The following is a 10551-nucleotide window of genomic DNA, read 5'->3' as shown; positions in this document are numbered from 1 at the left end:
TCACTCACTGCTTATCAACGCTGGAAATATTTACACTGCTCTGTTTTATGGATCCGCTGTACAACAAATGCCAAGGTCACTAGATCGTGAATTGCTAAGTAGTAAAATACCCATTAGAAAAAACTAATTAACGACGCTATTCATTACATAGTTAGTTAATGAGAGGCAGTCTTGTTTTCTGAGGTTTTTTGTAGCAAGAATCAGAATCTTGAATCAGTAACCACAATAAATTGAGAATGTGCGGTATTGATATAATTACCTTCAATATTGTATCCACTGCAATGAGACACATATTGTAAATGTAAATATTCTAAAAATGTTTCGTTATGTCCGAACATATCCTATCAATAACGTGCTTGCATATTTGCTGTGTCTGCTAACGTATTGACAGTAACACAGTATCGGTGTCGGACCATGTACAAGTTGCCAGACCACGCGGCCATAAAAATGTCGTAAAATCGTCAGAAACCGACTATAAATAACATCAAAGTAAATTGCGAATGCATACCGATGAATTATTGAATTGTATATAGCTAATACACGTTCTTGTCATTTGGTACAGTCGGTATACATGTATAATCGATAAAGCGGCGACTATATATGTTATTACACCAAAAATTATGGACATTATGAACTTATGAAATGATATCCGTAGGAAAAGTTTCTGTTGCATCCGCGTGAATAGTAAAGATAACCTCGAAAGCAAGAACTTTAACACCGATTATCCCTATAGTATCATTGACACTAATATGTTTAACGTTCTACCTAAATGCATTATCACCATCCACCGAAAAACATGAAATTCTGATAAACTCTTACCGTTTCCGATTCGAAATTCCTTTATAAGATTGCACATATTTATATATATTCCGAAGAAATGACCGCAGCCTCTTTGGAGACCAGGAAGACCCCGATTCACTATTAGAAAAGGCGTCAGTAAGTTAACTTCACCGCCATAAGGCACGCTGACCGGTAATATTTATGTATTTTGAGAAAACACATTATTCTACGTCTGTTGTTAAATGGAATTATTTAATTGTGGGCGGCCCGACGGTGATGTTTATGGCCCCATAAATTTGAGATCAGTCTTAGTTTGGACAAAAGACTTCCAATTTTATCTTGTTTGTCTTTTGAACTGTATATCCCGTGATATTAAGAGTATATCACATGTCTACTGTAGCAGGGTAATGCGATAAACATGCAAATTTTCAATTTCGTACTTTCTTTTAGAATCGTCAAAAGAGTAAAATGAACAATCGCGTCCATGAGAACCCAAAGACAAATTATATTAGGGCCTATATCTTTGTGTCCTAGTAATGATATTATTTGATACACCATTCTGGATAAAACATATACAAACTAGTTTGAAAAAAAATTCTTTTAAAAATGTCTCATTGACGCAAGTTCAAAAGTTCGAACATTCAATATACTATACCATGAAATAACCAATACAAAGTGTAGTTCGTAAACACTGAGTACTAATCTTAAAGTTATTTGCTTTCTTTCGAGAAATGTCTTTTTTTGTATATTGCAAATTTTTTGTTTTTATTCGTTTGTGTCATATGGCAACAGGTGGCGACACCGTCAATTGTCGGAGTCACCATTAAAAAAAAAACAGCGTCGGAACGCGTACGCGTGATAGTCACATCTGTTCAGAAACCGCAGATCAGTTCTTTTCAGATGACGCGCGATTATTGATATATCAAAAGATGGAACAATCGATTTTCTGTCTTGAGCCGTGCCTGGTGATTGATTATGATCGTGTTTTCACCACCAGATGTATCAGATCAAAGGAAGCCGCCGATCGCGCGCTAGTTTGAGATATATCCCATAGGCGGCGCTAGATTTTTATAAGCACTTCCGGGACAATTATCGAAGAAAAATTCGCTCATTCAAATATTTGCCATGAAATGATTACTGTATTTGTTTGGATGGTAAATCGATGTTGGTATTATGACATCGGTTTCTGCCAAGGCCGGTGGAGATGATAACACGGACCGAATACTCGTTTTATTACGACCATCAGTCACGAAAGCCTTCGTGAAAAATGAACCCATCATCGAGGGGTCGAAACAAATCGTCCGGGGCCAACGCTTGACAGGGGAAAACGGGGTAAAACGCATGACAAATATGTCCGACTATTAGCGAAATGAGCTCTGGAAGTTTCCGAGTATATTACTGCACCGATCGGGCGAGAGACGACGGCGTGAGTTAGGAAAATCGGGCCGGATTAGCAACATCCGTCATAGTGACACATTCACTGACCACGCGTAAAGAAATCGCTAATTAACCCTCGTTAGAGCCGTCGATATAAATGAACGTATTAACTGCGTAACGATCTGTTAGCCGCCCAGATCGGGTTAAAATACTGACCTTTCAAACTCCCATCGCCCTAGTCATCGTTATAGAATGTAACGAAGTCCATGCCGTGATAATCTACGACATGACGTTAATTGTTACTCGACTTTTTTTCTTGGCTTTGAATCCCTTGCGCAACCCAAATAGAATCAAACACGCATTAATAATCGCCGACAAAAATGTGATATATCAGTGGACATTTTCATTCTTATATTCGCGAATACGTTATCGCGTTTGAACACTGTAACATATAAAGCCGAATTTTCAGATATTTTTCGTCATTCTATTTTACTACAAATTTGTCAAACCTAAGCGTCGATGCATCGATAAACGAATCAAGTCAAGGTTTACACAATAATTTGCGATTCTATAATTCGTTTACTGGACAATGATTCGTGTAAGGATTAACGAAAACAGCCATGAGAAATGTATATATTATGTCTCTATTTCCTTCAAATTGCGACAAAATTTAACCTAACACACACAATACGTAGTTCAATATATAAGATATTTTACTAAATAATGGCCAATGTATTTCACTTTTTAATCAAATTTTCTTCACCTAGCCATAGATTATAATTCGTATCTAGTTCAACTTAAGAATTTTTGAAAAACTTATATAACACAATGCATTAAGAGAATATTTCTCAACTTTAAACTCAGAGAATTTTTCTTTTTTTCTACGATTTTCGTCGCGGTCTCGACGGCGTTGAGATACAAATGCTAAAATTGACTGGTTACAAATTGTTGCGAGCGACCGAGGCGGCGCGTATGATCTTTGACTATGAAAAATTGATAATGTAGATCGTCTTTGGAAAAACGTATTCATAACGCGAGTCGTTTCTTTTGAAGTGAAGCGAGCGCCTGTCCGCCTTAGATTTATAGTTATAAACGACAGAAATCGCGATGAATTAAATTAGACCGTCACGTTACATATAAAGTTTGCACGGACGAGGGCGAGATATAACATACGGTATAAGTATGGAATACACTGTCATAATTAACCCGGCCGTTTTTACATAAAAATATCTGAAATAAAACATGTTTTCGCCGCATAACTTAACCGACGATCCAATGACTCGCACGATAGACGGGCATCGCCTTGGTAACAATATTCAAATTTCGTAAGCCGAAATATAATTCAAAGGTTAATAGCGCCGCAGTTGTTATTTTCTAAACACTGTGCGCGTCGTAAAAACTAAACGGAAGTACGGATATAAATTATCGAAAACATCAAAAACGAACCAGATAGCAACTGTTTAACATCATAAATATACCAGAGCTGTTAGGATCTCGTCGGGTCAAAGCGGCGACCTTTCTTAGTTACGATTTTTGCATATAAAGTGTTCGTTTCCATTGACAACAACAAAGAGCCGCATAAGTTAGTCATTAAGCGTCGGCATCGGCTTCTTTTGTCGGTGCCTTATAAGGAGAATAGGCAATATGGCCGCCGACGCGAAAGCGAGGTTGTGGCGGTAAATCAACGCGGCTTCGGCGCGACCGAGACAGCGGGTGAATTTATTGCGCACTCAGTTGGCCTGTAGCCGTCAAAATGCGTTCGGTAGCCGGCGATTTATTGGGCAATAAACGTGTCTGTATCAGGGGATGGGAAACATCAAAGCGATAAAACGTGATCTGGGTCAAGTGTCGACCCGCACCCCACAAGTAAAGTTACTAACCCGCAGATGTTGAATAAATAATTAAAATCAGGTCACGAAAAGAAGTTCGTATTTTTTCTCTCTCTAAAGAACGAGCAAAATTAGAAATAACTAAAACTACGACAACGGAACAAGAAATAAATTTCCGAAAGGAATAAACGTTCGATAGACTTTCGATCGATAAGATATGCGACGCACGTCCGAAAACCTTTCAGACTAATGGCCGCGGTAAGGCCAGTACGTGGCAATTATCAGTAGCTAATCGATGAAAACATCCGGTAATTAATTGCCGTATTACCATACCTCTTGGGACTGTAAATAGCCGTCGAAAATTGCGTCTCGAAAACAATAATTGCCGACTACAGTACCAGACTAGTCACCGCCGCCATATTGGATACAAAATCCGATATGCAAATGCAGGACGCCAGGCTGCATGACGCGTTTGTAATATTGGCGCCGACATTTGAATTGCGAATCGATTAATCGCCGGCGAAATTCGTAGAAACTAAACGCTGAAAACAACATCGAAATCTCAAAAGTTTCGCTTTTTACAAGTATCGAATTTAAGTTTGGAACTTACCCCAGGGATAGGTGGTCGATGACGTCATCTTTCGGTTTCTTCGACGCGTATAATCCGACTTGTCGACCAATGGCGAGTGACCCAGGATGTAAGGTGCAAATCTGGCGCTGGTCTCCATTGGTCGAACTCGTAAATCCAGTTTCGAATCCGACACGAACGAATACATCCAACAGATCGCGATATCCGATATTCCTCCCCCCGTTTCAAAAATATAGCCGCACATCTCCAGATAACATCCGATTATTACGTTATATTCCACTTGACGGCACTCGTAATTGATAACTAATCGCTTCTCCGATCCGGCAGCCACCCTGCAAAAAAAACCCAACCATCATTTTCCGAGCGATATCGCCGCATATCGTCTGAAGAAAAATCAGTATCGATGCGATTGGACGAGTGAAAAATAAAGAGCTCCATAGAGCAGAAATGAGCGCCGGTAAAATCAGGCGCATAGATGCCGTAATAAGCGAGGGTGATACGTTTAGCACACGTTGTGTGATGAGAGACAACACGGTGATTGTACTCTAGATAATCCTCGGCAAGAATGCTAGATTTGCGCGGTAGAAATGAGCCGATCACGGCCGCCGCCGACAGGAAACATAAAACAAGTAGATTATTATTCCTCGTGGTATCTTTGTGGCAATTATTCTATGATTTAGTGTGCTCGTAATGTACCGATATGAGGCATTATTTTTAGGCATTCGCGATCACATGGAACGCGCGGGCCAATCAAGGCGCTAGGTTCAAAACACATAAACGACAATCACGCAAAATTATGGGCTTTGTCGCGATTTTTAAACAGAATTAACGGTTTGCCAGCGCGCTTGATGGCCACTTCTGTTTAATCTACTGAAACCTAGCATTACGCCCCCTCGTCTTACAGATCAGCGGAGTCCAGCAACGAGTAAAAAAATTAACTAACCACTGGTCAGCTGAGACACAAATCGATTAAAAATTGGAGTCTTTATGTTAAAAAAGTCGCTAAAATTTCATTTCAATTTAATTTTCTGTATTGTTTGTTTCGCCAATTTTTGTTTCGCCAAGGATGACAAGGTCAAAAATATGCCCAAGACACCGGACCAACGGTAAACCAAACGACTGGACGACAAGACGAATTCTCCGTATAACTATATCTGAAACGTATTTTTATTAGGCTATAGCCCGACTAACATGTGGTGACTGGCCTGACTTACCGTGAGACATAGAACGTCTTATGTTCATAATGCGTGAAGTACGATTCTAGCCTCAAGGGGCAACATCAAGACGGCAGGCCCATAACAATACATCGTGTATATACAAGTGTCGAGAACCGTAACAGGCCATCATGAACTCCTAAAGGGGAGTTTACGATAGGACCCCATCTGTGATAAGATTTGGATTTACGGTAGGAGCCAAGTTGTGTCTGAGATGAGATTTGGATAAACTAATGGTATCTAATGAACTAATTTCAACTATTTCCAAATTTTTTCAAGGGAAAGCAAAAATATAAATGCCTATAAATGTCTATACAGGTTGATCGGAAGATGTACAACTAACTCAGCGGCTATAACTGGATGAACTTTCTTAATTGATGAATTCCAATTGTGCCAAACTGAACAATTTCGACTGAAGATCAGTCAAGACGTGTGAAAAATATTTTACGACCATTGTCTGAACCACAGTGAACTGTCGACTTTAAAACTTAACAATAACAATGGCTTTGGGTCCAAGAAGTTGGAAAGTAGTTACTGAAAAGCTATAGGCTACCGTAAATTCACTTCACAAAATGATCCTTTGAATATACACTACCGTTGAAACTGATCTAACTTGAAGAAATACATGCACAAATGATACGATACTTAACTATCATAATGGAAGTATCTTCATCTCATTTTTAGTAATTATGAAGTGACGGTATGCGGCTACACGGAGTGTATACATCAGCTATGCCGATCATTGACCGTTTGATATCGCGAATGTCCGCGTAGAGTTTGACCCAATTTCATCTCTAGATATAGATAGATGTAATATTTTACATGTGCTAAGTATGTATAAGATGCAACATAAACACGATGCATGTTTGTCTTCAGTAACTTCTCTACACGCGCGAGGCTCTGGACTATAACAGGTCGTGGATTAATCAATTAGGTTCGTTTACGAAGTGACTCGAAGCCGTCCACTTTTTCTGACATTCGCAAATGCCCAGTGTATATGAAGATGAGGAACCCTACAAGAATCGAGGTAAACGCCCGAGAATTTGAGAAAATAGGTAAGGGTTTGAATCAACAGTTTGAAAGTTTTCACGGGAAAAAGATTGCTTAGGTCGAATACCGACCGGTAAAGCCATGCACTGTTACAGCGCATGCGTGCAGCTGTGTTGGGCCTGTCGCTATTTGACAGATCGGATTTCATGACAATCAGAATATCGATGGAGAAAAATAACATGACATGGCGTCAGCGTTTACTAAAATGATAGTGATCTCCGTGAAAAAAGTAGAAAAAAAAGAAACTTCTCAGCGTTCAAGCTATTGCGACCAGGTTTGAAACCCGATACGTTTACCATAAATAATCACTTTTCATATTTTTGGAAAGCGGACCTGGAAAATTTGAGTTTAAATTGTAAACAATGTATGTAGGCTATGTGGTATTAGAAGGAATCTGAAGGCCCTCCTCCTAAATATTGAGATGAGATGAAATGAGTTAAGTTTAAAAGGTTATAATGACCTGAATACTCGCCGGCTACCACTTGCTAGTTGCTAGTGGGATGTGGCCTGCACTGCAAATCTCAGGTACCAACCGGTGGGTTTTTGGACCTCCATTTGAGTCGGCCTTTAAAGAAAAGGCATTAGCGGAATTGTTCTGAACCCCGGCTCTTGACTACGCCCAATGTTTCATGTGCAGGCCTATACATATTATTCACCGGTGATCACGTTCAAAAATACACGTATACTGAGTGGGATCTGTCAATTTCTGTCAATTTCTGTCATGTTAAACGAAGTAATCATTCCGAGCTTTTTACACGCTATTTCACAATCGATCCATCAAATAAACTGACATGGCTTGACAAGTAGCCTTACCTACCGACGCCTTTTCGACACCCCGTTGTTTTGTTTGATAATGAGAAATTGTTAGCACGGGGTTTGATATAAAGTTGGCACTGGTTGAGATGTGGCTGACAACCGCGTCTAATCTGGCTATGATTTGCATGTCATTTGAGTTCGTAAGAGTCGAGAAATACCTAATTCCATATACCAACAAAACTGAGGGATATCCTTAGCCACCTATTCAAGTTAATTATAAATCGTAACTTACTGAACTTACCAAACTTCGATGCTTTTGTTCGGCCATGTTCGCCACACGATTTCCTTTTGCTTACGTAATGCTGATCATCAGCCACGACACCGCCGGCGCTTTTTACCGAGGAAGTAGACCGCCTAACAGCCGTAGTAGAGAGTCGGTCGGTCGACTTCGACGGAAAAAAAATAACGATTATCATAACAAACTTATACCGACGACGACGAAAACACGGCTTTCATGACTTTGTCGCATATAGTAATCCCATCCCGTCGAAGAACCGAACTCGTTCTTATACGTAACAACCCTGATAGGCTGTCGTGACGTTGTATTTTACGAGAGCGAAGTCATACGGTAATTAATATCGGTCATAGTTAAAGTTTACTTGATGTTCTCGGTGACAAGCGCGATTTGTCACCTGTCGCCACTAGTCTATTATGATCGCTTTCATATCGGCCGTTAAAGCTCTTAGCCATTATCATATATTTTGTGTTTTTATTGCGCGTTGACGATGTCATCTCCCAGTCTCACATTTTCTTTCTCTTTCGCCGCTCAATCTGACGACCGAGCGGCCATAAAACACTCGATATCAGCAAAGAAATTCCACTAAAAACCACGGGACTTTATGCAGTTGGTTTAGTGAACGATATCAAAGCGAATAATGTCTCATTTGTTTGATTTCTGTGTCCAGTTCGCTCCTAAATCGATAAACCGGATCAATGAAAAAATCAAATCCAATTCAAGAGTTTAACCTTTTGGTGAAACATGGCCCTGAAATTAGTTAGGAGTTCGATAAACCTTACTCATAAATGCACCGCCGTAATGTATATTCAATCAATGTATTTTTCTCTTTTTTCGTATTTGTCTTGTAAGCCTGTATAGGCTGGCTTTTTCATAAAAGATGCCGAAAAACTGACTAATAACATACGCCTTCTTCAAAATATTTTCCTAGAAAAAGCGATGTTAAACGATTTATTTGTTCTTTCAAATTCATGTCGCTTTATCTGACTTCTATATGTTATGTATGCAGCCTTTTTAAACTGGTAAACTATAGATAATAAACACAATTTTTTATTCTTATTCAATGGGTAAACAATGACAGAGTAACCCTTCCCTTTAGCTGACGTAAATTCTAAAAATTGCTATTGAAAAGATTTTTTCCTGGCGAAATTGTTTTCGCAATTCCCGCGCCTCGCCGCGCGCAGGTGAACTTTGTAGTTAAATTTTCTATCGCCAGGTAGGGCGACAGGTCCCGTCGGCGAATTTTTCCCTTCCCTCGAGCTCGGTTTGACACGACGACGTCGCGCTAAAGCGACGTCGCCTGAGAAAATATATATTTTCTTTATTCATTAATCCGCAACTTACTGCAACTTACTAACACGGCGAACATTAATACGGCTCAACGCGGCTTTCATGCGAATCTGTACTCAGTCTACGATATGAGTGATGACGCTCGTTCAGATCAAAGGCTTGCCGCGTCGATAATGCCCTTATTATGGATGTTGCGGTGACCTCAGTTGCTCTCATGTGTCTACCAGAACTGGTGCGCTCATCCGTCAGGGCTCAATTCGCCCGATCAGCGTATGTCACACAGACCAAGGCGGTGTTGATATACGCGTCATCATTTTTCGACTTCGGTTTCTCGATTTTTTCCGAGTCCGGATTTTCGATCATCGATTTTTTCGAGGACCGACCGAATTTTTTAGCTGTTTGTGATCGCGGCTCGCCGATGGACACCAGCCGATGATGGCATCCTTCGTCACTATCGAATATCGATTAACGACCCATTTGTCTATTGATTTTTGAGATAATCAGGTTTTCCAGTAAATGCCGCGCGGATGCCGCCATCGCTGAAAAGTCCCATCGTAGACTCTTAGCTTCCTCGCAAATTGTTCAACTAGATTGATGACGCGCTCTTTGCGCGAGCAAATCTAATGCGCATTTATCTCATATCACGTCTTATTGATGCAAGTAATTCTACCGAAAACAGCTAAAATTTAAAACGGATCGAATTGTATTGAAAAGAGCGGTTTATAAGAATTGAACACGATATACTCGAACAACGACTGTTTATTTGAATTTAAATGTTTCATCCTTTCTTTGAAGACGTTTTGGAATACGGTATAACTCATTGTATAGGGCCTGCCCAGATTTCTCCGAATTAAGTCAAATCCAAGTTCCACAGTTGTGAGTTAGAGTTAACTCTGAGCGTTACATTAAGTTCATTTTCAATGAGTTAACCCAGAGTCAAATCTTAACTCAGAACTGTGGAGCTGAACCCAAATTATGAATAATAGTCTACATGTTACCAGGTTAAATGGAGCAAAAATGTCACCCGAGTGAAATGATTGAAGAATCCGAATTAAGCTAGTAATACTGTAAAATCATTGCAGATTTTTGTTGCTTTGCCAATTTCTAATTTCGATACGCGAAAAAGCCTTAATATTCTCTGGTGTCTTTTAGTGCACGATGCGTCGACGGGAACTGGTTGTCGGCGTCTCTTTGATGTTCGAGCTCATTTATTCATCGTTCAGATAATAAGCTGAATCTTTTGACAGGAGCATTTGTCTGCCTCGAACGAGAGGGTTCTTTCTACCCAATTACACTCGGGATCACACAGAAAAGAAACTGTCATTCAGACGGGCGTTCGCCCGAGTGTCGAAAATAGTGGCCCGACTTGAT

The sequence above is a fragment of the Tubulanus polymorphus genome, chromosome 6 (assembly GCF_964204645.1).
Source record: "Tubulanus polymorphus chromosome 6, tnTubPoly1.2, whole genome shotgun sequence".
NCBI lineage: Eukaryota > Metazoa > Nemertea > Palaeonemertea > Tubulaniformes > Tubulanidae > Tubulanus > Tubulanus polymorphus.
This window is presented reverse-complemented; position numbering follows the sequence as displayed.